The 12,062-nt window shown below is 50.4% G+C and overlaps 1 protein-coding gene and 1 pseudogene across 1 annotated transcript in view; both read left to right on the forward strand.

Moving 5' to 3' along the window:
• Positions 1-12,062, forward strand: part of LOC132404267 (uncharacterized) — a 504,471-nt gene that overhangs the window by 422,596 nt on the left and 69,813 nt on the right. The gene's annotated exons all lie outside the window — the stretch shown is intronic.
• The window catches only part of LOC132403422 (transmembrane protein 233-like), a 42,608-nt pseudogene continuing 31,085 nt past the window's right edge, over positions 540-12,062 (forward strand).

Raw genomic sequence — 12,062 nt, forward strand, 5'->3', positions numbered from 1 at the left:
AAGTCTGAAGGAAGGTGGGGATAGGATGTCTGAAGGAAGATGGGGATGGGATGTCTGAAGGAAGATGGGGATGGGAAGTCTGAAGGAAGGTGGGGATGGGATGTCTGAAGGTAGATGGGGATGGGTTGTCTGAAGGAAGATGGGGATGGGAAGTCTGAAGGAAGGTGGGGATGGGATGTCTGAAGGAAGATGGGGATTGGGTGTCTGAATGAAGGTGGGGATGGGATGTCTGAATGAAGGTGGGGATGGGATGTTTGAAGGAAGGTGGGGATGGGGTGTCTGAAGGAAGGTGGGGATGGGATGTCTGAAGGAAGATGGGGATTGGGTTTCTGAAGGAACATGGGGATGGGATGTCTGAATGAAGGTGGGGATGGGATGTTTGAAGGAAGGTGGGGATGGGGTGTCTGAAGGAAGGTGGTGATGGGATGTCTGAAGGAAGATGGGGATTGGGTTTCTGAAGGAACATGGGGATGGGATGTCTGAAGGAAGATGGGGATTGGGTTTCTGAAGGAACATGGGGATGGGATGTCTGAAGGAAGATGGGGATTGGGTTCCTGAAGGAAGATGGGGATGGGATGTCTGAAGGAAGGTGGGGATGGGATGTCTGAAGGAAGATGAGGTTGGGATGTCTGAAGGAAGATGGGGATTGGATGTCTGAAGGAAGGTGGGGATGGGATATCAGTGAAGGAAGGTGCTGATATTGAATGAGAGGTCATGTTCTGGCACCACTCAGCCAGATATTCTGTCTTCCTGCTACATTATGTGTTGTTTTGTTGCCACCTTTGATTCGAACCAACAACGGTGATGCTGTCAACAAACTTAAATAAGGCACTGGAGCTCTGCTTAGCCTCACAGCCATAAGTCTAAAGTGCAGGGGCTCAGCACACAGCTTTGTGGTGCACCTGTGCTGACGGAGATTGTGGAGGGGATGTTGTTGCCAATCTGAACTGACTGGGACCTGCAAGTGAGGAATGCAAGGATCCACAAGGTAATCTGCAGATGCTGGAAATCAAAGCACACAGAATGCTGAAGGAACTCAGTAGGGAAGGCAGCATCTATGGAAAAGAGTAAACAGTCTTCATTTCTTGCCAAGACACTTTATCAGGACTCACACGAACACAAGCAAATCTACAAATGCTGGAACTCAAAGATTCAGTTGCACAAGGAGGTGTGAGATCTGGGTCCTAGGACACAGTTATAATTGAAGCCTGCTTGGCCTGAGTGAAAGGTTAAAGATCTCAGTGATCACTGCAGCCAGTGATCAGCACAGGTCTTCAGTGCTCGGCCAGGTACCCCATCTCAGCCTGCTGCTTTCTATGGGCTCACCCTCCTGAAGGATGCTCTCATGCTGGCCTCAGAGACTGAAATCCCAGGGTCATCAGGGGCTGTGGAAGTGTATGAATGTACCTACATGTCTGGACAGTGAGAGTGAGCATAAAAAGCACAGAGCTCCTCTGGAAGCAAAACCTTGTCTTATATGTCACTTGGTTTCAAGTTATAGGAGGTGATGGCATTCAAACCCTGCACACCTGTCGAGCATTGATTCAGATTTGGTCTGCAATTCTCACTTCACATATGAGATTGCTTTCCAGAGATTGTATGTGGACCTCTAGTAATTAACTTGGTCAGCAAACCTGAATGGTACTGATCTGGCTTTCAACAATTGCATATCTCTTAATTCATCCAGAAGATCTAGTTAGCAAAAACACATGTAACTTGCTGTAAGGTCTCACTGCTAACGTAATGCAGCAGCAACATTTGAGTTATGACTAGAGATAACAGGGCTTTGGAATGGAGGGACTATCCATTGAGAGGGATGCTGTTCTTTCTCGTGGTCTGGGAACAGGAATTTCATGGTCTTTGGCCAGGGAAAGATGAGGAGAGAAGACGTGAATGGAGAAACTTGGTAGACCGCCGGACAGAGTCAACTTGGAGTGAGGGTCCAAAGGTCAGCGACGATCGGAGGAGGTCGATGGTGGACGAACGGCTTATCAGTGAGCTCCAATGTTTGTGCATTAGACTGGTTCGTGAGAATTGGCCCTTTTCTTTGTTTCTTTATTAACCACATAGTCAAATTAAGAATTATAAAGCTCAATCATTTAATCATTTATTGTGTACTGTTTATTATTTCGCGGTACTGATTTGTAACAGGGGACACATTGCACAGCATCCACTCAAATGAGATTTCTTAAACTTGGCCAGGCTGGGGGCTATCTTTCCCTAGATTAAGCCACTAGCCAAACCGGGAGTTACACACACCTGCAATGTTTTTTATAAACTCCATGACAACTATGGCGTATTCATTTACATCCCCTGATGAGTCCATGAATACAGCCCAGTCCACTGCTCAAAGTGATCCCACAGCTGTTCCTCTTCTCCTGCAACCACCTCTTTGTTTTCCTTATCTCATAATAGCTGCCTTCACCCATAGCAAACTCTCGAGATCTCAAGAGTCACTGTCTCCCAACCTGAAAATCACCCACCTAATCTCACTGTTTTTTCTGTCTTCAATTCTCAATCCATACATGAATATTGCCTCCAAAATCATGCACTCTAACTTGGTTGGATAATCCCATGTGTACCATTTACTGATAATTTCTGAAAGTCTAAATACATCACATCAACTGGTTTACCCTTGCCTGTTTTATTAGATACACGTCTAATATTGTAATAGATTTATCAGACACGATTTCCCCTTCATAAGTTTATATTAACTCTGCTAAAACATCTGGCTAATTAATCAATACTTATTGAAAAAGACAAAATTCTCATTGCTATTTTCCATTTAAATAAAAGATTCACATTGGAAAGATAACTTATAATGGTGTTGTATGCCTCAGCTTTACATTATTTCAAAGTGCCTGTTACCACTTCCTTAGCAATAGATAGCAGCAACTCCCTCCACTGACAGATCAATGGTTCCACATGTTCTCTCTAATTACTTAATTAGCGGGGTTACATTAGCTATCGTCCAATCCATTGGAAATGTTTAAGACTGTGTGTAAATTTGGAAGATGAGAACAAATATAAACACCATCTCTATCGCCAACTCCTTCAACACGTCAAACAGTACAACCACCATCTCCACCTCCACCTCCACCTCCTTCAACACGTCAACCTGTACAACCACCATCTCCACCTCCACCTCCTTCAACACCCCAAACAGTACAACCACCATCTCCACCTCCACCTCCTTCAACACGTCAAACTGTACAGCCACCATCTGCACCTCCATCTCCTTCAACACCCCAAACAGTACAACCACCATCTCCACCTCCACCTCCACCTCCTTCAACACCCCAAACAGTACAACCACCATCTCCACCTCCACCTCCTTCAACACCCCAAACAGTACAACCACCATCTCCACCTCCACCTACTTCAACACCCCAAACAGTACAACCACCATCTCCACCTCCACCTACTTCAACACCCAAAACAGTACAACCACTATCTCCACCTCCACCTCCTTCAACACCCCAAACAGTACAACCACCATCTCCACCTCCACCTCCTTCAACACCCCAAACAGTACAACCACCATCTCCACCTCCACCTACTTCAACACCCAAAACAGTACAACCACCATCTCCACCTCCACCTCCACCTCCTTCAACACCCCAAACAGTACAACCACCATCTCCACCTCCACCTCCTTCAACACGTCAAACAGTACAACCACCATTTCCACCTCCACCTCCACCTCCTTCAACACCCCAAACTGTACAACCACCATCTCCACCTCCACCTCCTTCAACACCCCAAACAGTACAACCACCATCTCCACCTCCACCTACTTCAACACCCAAAACAGTACAACCACCATCTCCACCTCCACCTCCACCTCCTTCAACACCCCAAACAGTACAACCACCATCTCCACCTCCACCTCCTTCAACACGTCAAACAGTACAACCACCATCTCCACCTCTATCTCCTTCAACACCCCAAACAGTACAACCACCATCTCCACCTCCACCTCCTTCAACACGCCAAACTGTACAACCACCATCTCCACCTCTATCTCCTTCAACACCCCAAACTGTACAACCACCATCTCCACCTCCACCTCCTTCAACACGTCAAACAGTACAACCACCATCTCCACCTCCACCTCCACCTCCTTCAACACCCCAAACAGTACAACCACCATCTCCACCTCCACCTCCTTCAACACGTCAAACTGTACAACCACCATCTCCACCTCCACCGCCTTCAACACCCCAAACAGTACAACCACCATCTCCACCTCCACCTCCTTGAACACCCCAAACAGTACAACCACCATCTCCACCTCCACCTCCTTCAACAACCCAAACAGTACAACCACCATCTCCACCTCCACCTCCTTCAACACCCCAAACAGTACAACCACCATCTCCACCTCCACCTCCTTCAACACGTCAAACAGTACAACCACCATCTCCACCTCCACCTCCTTCAACACGTCAAACAGTACAACCACCATCTCCACCTCCACCTCCTTCAACACCCCAAACAGTACAACCACCATCTCCACCTCCACCTCCTTCAACACGTCAAACAGTACAACCACCATCTCCACCTCCACCTACATCAACACCTCAAACAGTACAACCACCATCTCCACCTCCACCTCCTTCAACACCTCAAACAGTACAACCACCATCTCCACCTCCACCTCCACCTCCTTCAACACCCCAAACAGTACAACCACCATCTCCACCTCCACCTCCTTCAACACGTCAAACTGTACAACCACCATCTCCACCTCCACCTCCTTCAACACCCCAAACAGTACAACCACCATCTCCATCTCCACCTCCACCTCCTTCAACAACCCAAACAGTACAACCACCATCTCCACCTCCACCTCCTTCAACACGTCAAACTGTACAACCACCATTTCCACCTCCACCTCCTTCAACACCCCAAACAGTACAACCACCATCTCCACCTACACCTCCACCTCCTTCAACACCCCAAACAGTACAACCACCATCTCCATCTCCATCTCCTTCAACACGTCAAACAGTACAACCACCATCTCCAACTCCACCTCCTTCAACACCCCAAACAGTACAACCACCATCTCCATCTCCACCTCCACCTCCTTCAACACCCCAAACAGTACAACCACCATCTCCATCTCCACCTCCTTCAACACCCCAAACAGTACAACCACCATCTCCACCTCCTTCAACACCCCAAACAGTACAACCACCATCTCCACCTCCACCTCCTTCAACACCCCAAACAGTACAACCACCATCTCCACCTCCACCTCCTTCAACACGTCAAACTGTACCACCACCATCTCCACCTCCACCTCCTTCAACACCCCAAACAGTACAACCACCATCTCCACCTCTATCTCCTTCAACACCCCAAACAGTACAACCACCATCTCCATCTCCACCTCCTTCAACACGTCAAACTGTACAACCACCATCTCCACCTCCACCTCCTTCAACAACCCAAACAGTACAACCACCATCTCCACCTCCACCTCCACCTCCTTCAACACCCCAAACAGTACAACCACCATCTCCACCTCCAACCTCCTTCAACACCCCAAACTGTACAACCACCATCTCCACCTCCACCTCCTTCAACAACCCAAACAGTACAACCACCATCTCCACCTCCACCTCCTTCAACACCCCAAACAGTACAACCACCATCTCCACCTCCACCTCCTTCAACACCCCAAACAGTACAACCACCATCTCCACCTCCTTCAACACCCCAAACAGTACAACCACCATCTCCACCTCCACCTCCTTCAACACCCCAAACAGTACAACCACCATCTCCAACTCCACCTCCTTCAACACCCCAAACAGTACAACCACCATCTCCACCTCCAGCTCCACCTCCTTCAACACCCCAAACAGTACAACCACCATCTCCACCTCCACCTCCTTCAACACCCCAAACTGTACAACCACCATCTCCACCTCCACCTCCTTCAACACGTCAAACTGTACAACCACCATCTCCACCTCCACCGCCTTCAACACCCCAAACAGTACAACCACCATCTCCACCTCCACCTCCTTCAACACCCCAAACAGTACAACCACCATCTCCACCTCCAGCTCCACCTCCTTCAACACCCCAAACAGTACAACCACCATCTCCACCTCCACCTCCTTCAACACCCCAAACAGTACAACCACCATCTCCACCTCCACCTCCTTCAACACGTCAAACTGTACAACCACCATCTCCACCTCCACCGCCTTCAACACCCCAAACAGTACAACCACCATCTCCACCTCCACCTCCTTGAACACCCCAAACAGTACAACCACCATCTCCACCTCCACCTCCTTCAACACCCCAAACAGTACAACCACCATCTCCACCTCCACCTCCTTCAACACGTCAAACAGTACAACCACCATCTCCACCTCCACCTCCTTCAACACGTCAAACAGTACAACCACCATCTCCACCTCCACCTCCTTCAACACCCCAAACAGTACAACCACCATCTCCACCTCCACCTCCTTCAACACGTCAAACAGTACAACCACCATCTCCACCTCCACCTACATCAACACCTCAAACAGTACAACCACCATCTCCACCTCCACCTCCTTCAACACCTCAAACAGTACAACCACCATCTCCACCTCCACCTCCACCTCCTTCAACACCCCAAACAGTACAACCACCATCTCCACCTCCACCTCCTTCAACACGTCAAACTGTACAACCACCATCTCCACCTCCACCTCCTTCAACACCCCAAACAGTACAACCACCATCTCCATCTCCACCTCCACCTCCTTCAACAACCCAAACAGTACAACCACCATCTCCACCTCCACCTCCTTCAACACGTCAAACTGTACAACCACCATTTCCACCTCCACCTCCTTCAACACCCCAAACAGTACAACCACCATCTCCACCTCCAACTCCACCTCCTTCAACACCCCAAACAGTACAACCACCATCTCCATCTCCATCTCCTTCAACACGTCAAACAGTACAACCACCATCTCCAACTCCACCTCCTTCAACACCCCAAACAGTACAACCACCATCTCCATCTCCACCTCCACCTCCTTCAACACCCCAAACAGTACAACCACCATCTCCATCTCCACCTCCTTCAACACCCCAAACAGTACAACCACCATCTCCACCTCCTTCAACACCCCAAACAGTACAACCACCATCTCCACCTCCACCTCCTTCAACACCCCAAACAGTACAACCACCATCTCCACCTCCACCTCCTTCAACACGTCAAACTGTACAACCACCATCTCCACCTCCACCTCCTTCAACACCCCAAACAGTACAACCACCATCTCCACCTCTATCTCCTTCAACACCCCAAACAGTACAACCACCATCTCCATCTCCACCTCCTTCAACACGTCAAACTGTACAACCACCATCTCCACCTCCACCTCCTTCAACAACCCAAACAGTACAACCACCATCTCCACCTCCACCTCCACCTCCTTCAACACCCCAAACAGTACAACCACCATCTCCACCTCCAACCTCCTTCAACACCCCAAACTGTACAACCACCATCTCCACCTCCACCTCCTTCAACAACCCAAACAGTACAACCACCATCTCCACCTCCACCTCCTTCAACACCCCAAACAGTACAACCACCATCTCCACCTCCACCTCCTTCAACACCCCAAACAGTACAACCACCATCTCCACCTCCTTCAACACCCCAAACAGTACAACCACCATCTCCACCTCCACCTCCTTCAACACCCCAAACAGTACAACCACCATCTCCAACTCCACCTCCTTCAACACCCCAAACAGTACAACCACCATCTCCACCTCCAGCTCCACCTCCTTCAACACCCCAAACAGTACAACCACCATCTCCACCTCCACCTCCTTCAACACCCCAAACTGTACAACCACCATCTCCACCTCCACCTCCTTCAACACCCCAAACAGTACAACCACCATCTCCACCTCCACCTCCACCTCCTTCAACAACCCAAACAGTACAACCACCATCTCCACCTCCACCTCCTTCAACACCCCAAACAGTACAACCACCATCTCCACATCCACCTCCTTCAACACCCCAAACAGTACAACCACCATCTCCACCTCCACCTCCACCTCCTTCAACACTCCAAACAGTACAACCACCATCTCCACCTCCACCTCCTTCAACACGTCAACCTGTACAACCACCATCTCCACCTCCACCTCCTTCAACACCCCAAACAGTACAACCACCATCTCCACCTCCACCTCCTTCAACACGTCAAACTCTACAACCACCATCTCCACCTCCACCTCCTTCAACACGTCAAACTGTACAACCACCATCTCCACCTCCACCTCCTTCAACACCCCAAACAGTACAACCACCATCTCCACCTCCACCTCCTTCAACACCCCAAACAGTACAACCACCATCTCCACCTCCTCCTCCTTCAACACGTCAAACTGTACAACCACCATCTCCACCTCCACCTCCACCTCCTTCAACACCCCAAACAGTACAACCACCATCTCCACCTCCACCTCCTTCAACACGTCAAACTGTACAACCACCATCTCCACCTCCACCTCCTTCAACAACCCAAACTGTACAACCACCATCTCCACCTCCACCTCCTTCAACACCCCAAACAGTACAACCACCATCTCCACCTCCACCTACTTCAACAACCCAAACAGTACAACCACCATCTCCACCTCCTTCAACACCCCAAACAGTACAACCACCATCTCCACCTCCACCTCCACCTCCTTCAACACCCCAAACAGTACAACCACCATCTCCACCTCCACCTCCTTCAACACCCCAAACAGTACAACCACCATCTCCACCTCCACCTCCTTCAACACCCCAAACAGTACAACCACCATCTCCACCTCCACCTCCTTCAACACGTCAAACTGTACAACCACCATCTCCACCTCCACCTCCTTCAACACATCAACCTGTACAACCACCATCTCCACCTCCACCTCCTTCAACACCCCAAACAGTACAACCACCATCTCCACCTCCACCTCCACCTCCTTCAACACCCCAAACAGTACAACCACCATCTCCACCTCCACCTCCTTCAACACCCCAAACAGTACAACCACCATCTCCACCTCCACCTACTTCAACACGTCAAACTCTACAACCACCATCTCCACCTCCACCTCCTTCAACACCCCAAACAGTACAACCACCATCTCCACCTCCACCTCCTTCAACACATCAAACTGTACAACCACCATCTCAACCTCCACCTCCACCTCCTTCAACACCCCAAACAGTACAACCACCATCTCCACCTCCACCTCCACCTCCTTCAACACCCCAAACAGTACAACCACCATCTCCACCTCCACCTCCTTCAACACGTCAACCTGTACAACCACCATCTCCACCTCCACCTCCTTCAACACCCCAAACAGTACAACCACCATCTCCACCTCCACCTCCTTCAACACGTCAAACTCTACAACCACCATCTCCACCTCCACCTCCTTCAACACGTCAAACTGTACAACCACCATCTCCACCTCCACCTCCTTCAACACCCCAAACAGTACAACCACCATCTCCACCTCCACCTCCTTCAACACGTCAAACTCTACAACCACCATCTCCACCTCCACCTCCTTCAACACGTCAAACTGTACAACCACCATCTCCACCTCCACCTCCTTCAACACCCCAAACAGTACAACCACCATCTCCACCTCCACCTCCACCTCCTTCAACACCCCAAACAGTACAACCACCATCTCCACCTCCACCTCCACCTCCTTCAACACCCCAAACAGTACAACCACCATCTCCACCTCCACCTCCTTAAACACGTCAACCTGTACAACCACCATCTCCACCTCCACCTCCACCTCCTTCAACACCCCAAACAGTACAACCACCATCACCACCTCCAACCTCCTTCAACACCCCAAACTGTACAACCACCATCTCCACCTCCACCTCCTTCAACAACCCAAACAGTACAACCACCATCTCCACCTCCACCTCCTTCAACACCCCAAACAGTACAACCACCATCTCCACCTCCACCTCCTTCAACACCCCAAACAGTACAACCACCATCTCCACCTCCTTCAACACCCCAAACAGTACAACCACCATCTCCACCTCCACCTCCTTCAACACCCCAAACAGTACAACCACCATCTCCACCTCCACCTCCTTCAACACCCCAAACAGTACAACCACCATCTCCACCTCCAGCTCCACCTCCTTCAACACCCCAAACAGTACAACCACCATCTCCACCTCCAACCTCCTTCAACACCCCAAACTGTACAACCACCATCTCCACCTCCACCTCCTTCAACACCCCAAACAGTACAACCACCATCACCAGCTCCACCTCCTTCAACACCCCAAACAGTACAACCACCATCTCCACCTCCACCTCCACCTCCTTCAACAACCCAAACAGTACAACCACCATCTCCACCTCCACCTCCTTCAACACCCCAAACAGTACAACCACCATCTCCACATCCACCTCCTTCAACACCCCAAACAGTACAACCACCATCTCCACCTCCACCTCCACCTCCTTCAACACTCCAAACAGTACAACCACCATCTCCACCTCCACCTCCTTCAAAACGTCAACCTGTACAACCACCATCTCCACCTCCACCTCCTTCAACACCCCAAACAGTACAACCACCATCTCCACCTCCGCCTCCTTCAACAACCCAAACAGTACAACCACCATCTCCACCTCCACCTACTTCAACACCCCAAACAGTACAACCACCATCTCCACCTCCACCTCCTTCAACACCCCAAACAGTACAACCACCATCACCACCTCCACCTCCTTCAACACCCCAAACAGTACAACCACCATCTCCACCTCCACCTCCACCTCCTTCAACACCCCAAACAGTACAACCACCATCTCCACCACCAACCTCCTTCAACACCCCAAACTGTACAACCACCATCTCCACCTCCACCTCCTTCAACACCCCAAAGAGTACAACCACCATCACCACCTCCACCTCCTTCAACACCCCAAACAGTACAACCACCATCTCCACCTCCACCTCCACCTCCTTCAACAACCCAAACAGTACAACCACCATCTCCACCTCCACCTCCTTCAACACCCCAAACAGTACAACCACCATCTCCACATCCACCTCCTTCAACACCCCAAACAGTACAACCACCATCTCCACCTCCACCTCCACCTCCTTCAACACTCCAAACAGTACAACCACCATCTCTACCTCCACCTCCTTCAACACGTCAACCTGTACAACCACCATCTCCACCTCCACCTCCTTCAACACCCCAAACAGTACAACCACCATCTCCACCTCCACCTCCTTCAACACGTCAAACTCTACAACCACCATCTCCACCTCCACCTCCTTCAACACGTCAAACTGTACAACCACCATCTCCACCTCCACCTCCTTCAACACCCCAAACAGTACAACCACCATCTCCACCTCCACCTCCTTCAACACCCCAAACAGTACAACCACCATCTCCACCTCCACCTCCACCTCCTTCAACACCCCAAACTCTACAACCACCATCTCCATCTCCACCTCCACCTCCTTCAACACCCCAAACTGTACAACCACCATCTCCACCTCCACCTCCACCTCCTTCAACAACCCAAACAGTACAACCACCATCTCCACCTCCACCTCCTTCAACACCCCAAACAGTACAACCACCATCTCCACCTCCACCTCCTTCAACACGTCAACCTGTACAACCACCATCTCCCCCTCCTTCAACACCCCAAACAGTACAACCACCATCTCCACCTCCACCTCCACCTCCTTCAACACCCCAAACAGTACAACCACCATCTCCACCTCCACCTCCACCTCCTTCAACACCCCAAACAGTACAACCACCATCTCCACCTCCACCTCCACCTCCTTCAACACCCCAAACAGTACAACCACCATCTCCATCTCCACCTCCACCTCCTTCAACACCCAAAACAGTACAACCACCATCTCCATCTCCACCTCCTTCAACACCCCAAACAGTACAACCACCATCTCCACCTCCACCTCCTTCAACACCCCAAACAGTA

The sequence above is a fragment of the Hypanus sabinus genome, chromosome 13, assembly GCF_030144855.1.
Source record: "Hypanus sabinus isolate sHypSab1 chromosome 13, sHypSab1.hap1, whole genome shotgun sequence".
Lineage (NCBI taxonomy): Eukaryota > Metazoa > Chordata > Chondrichthyes > Myliobatiformes > Dasyatidae > Hypanus > Hypanus sabinus.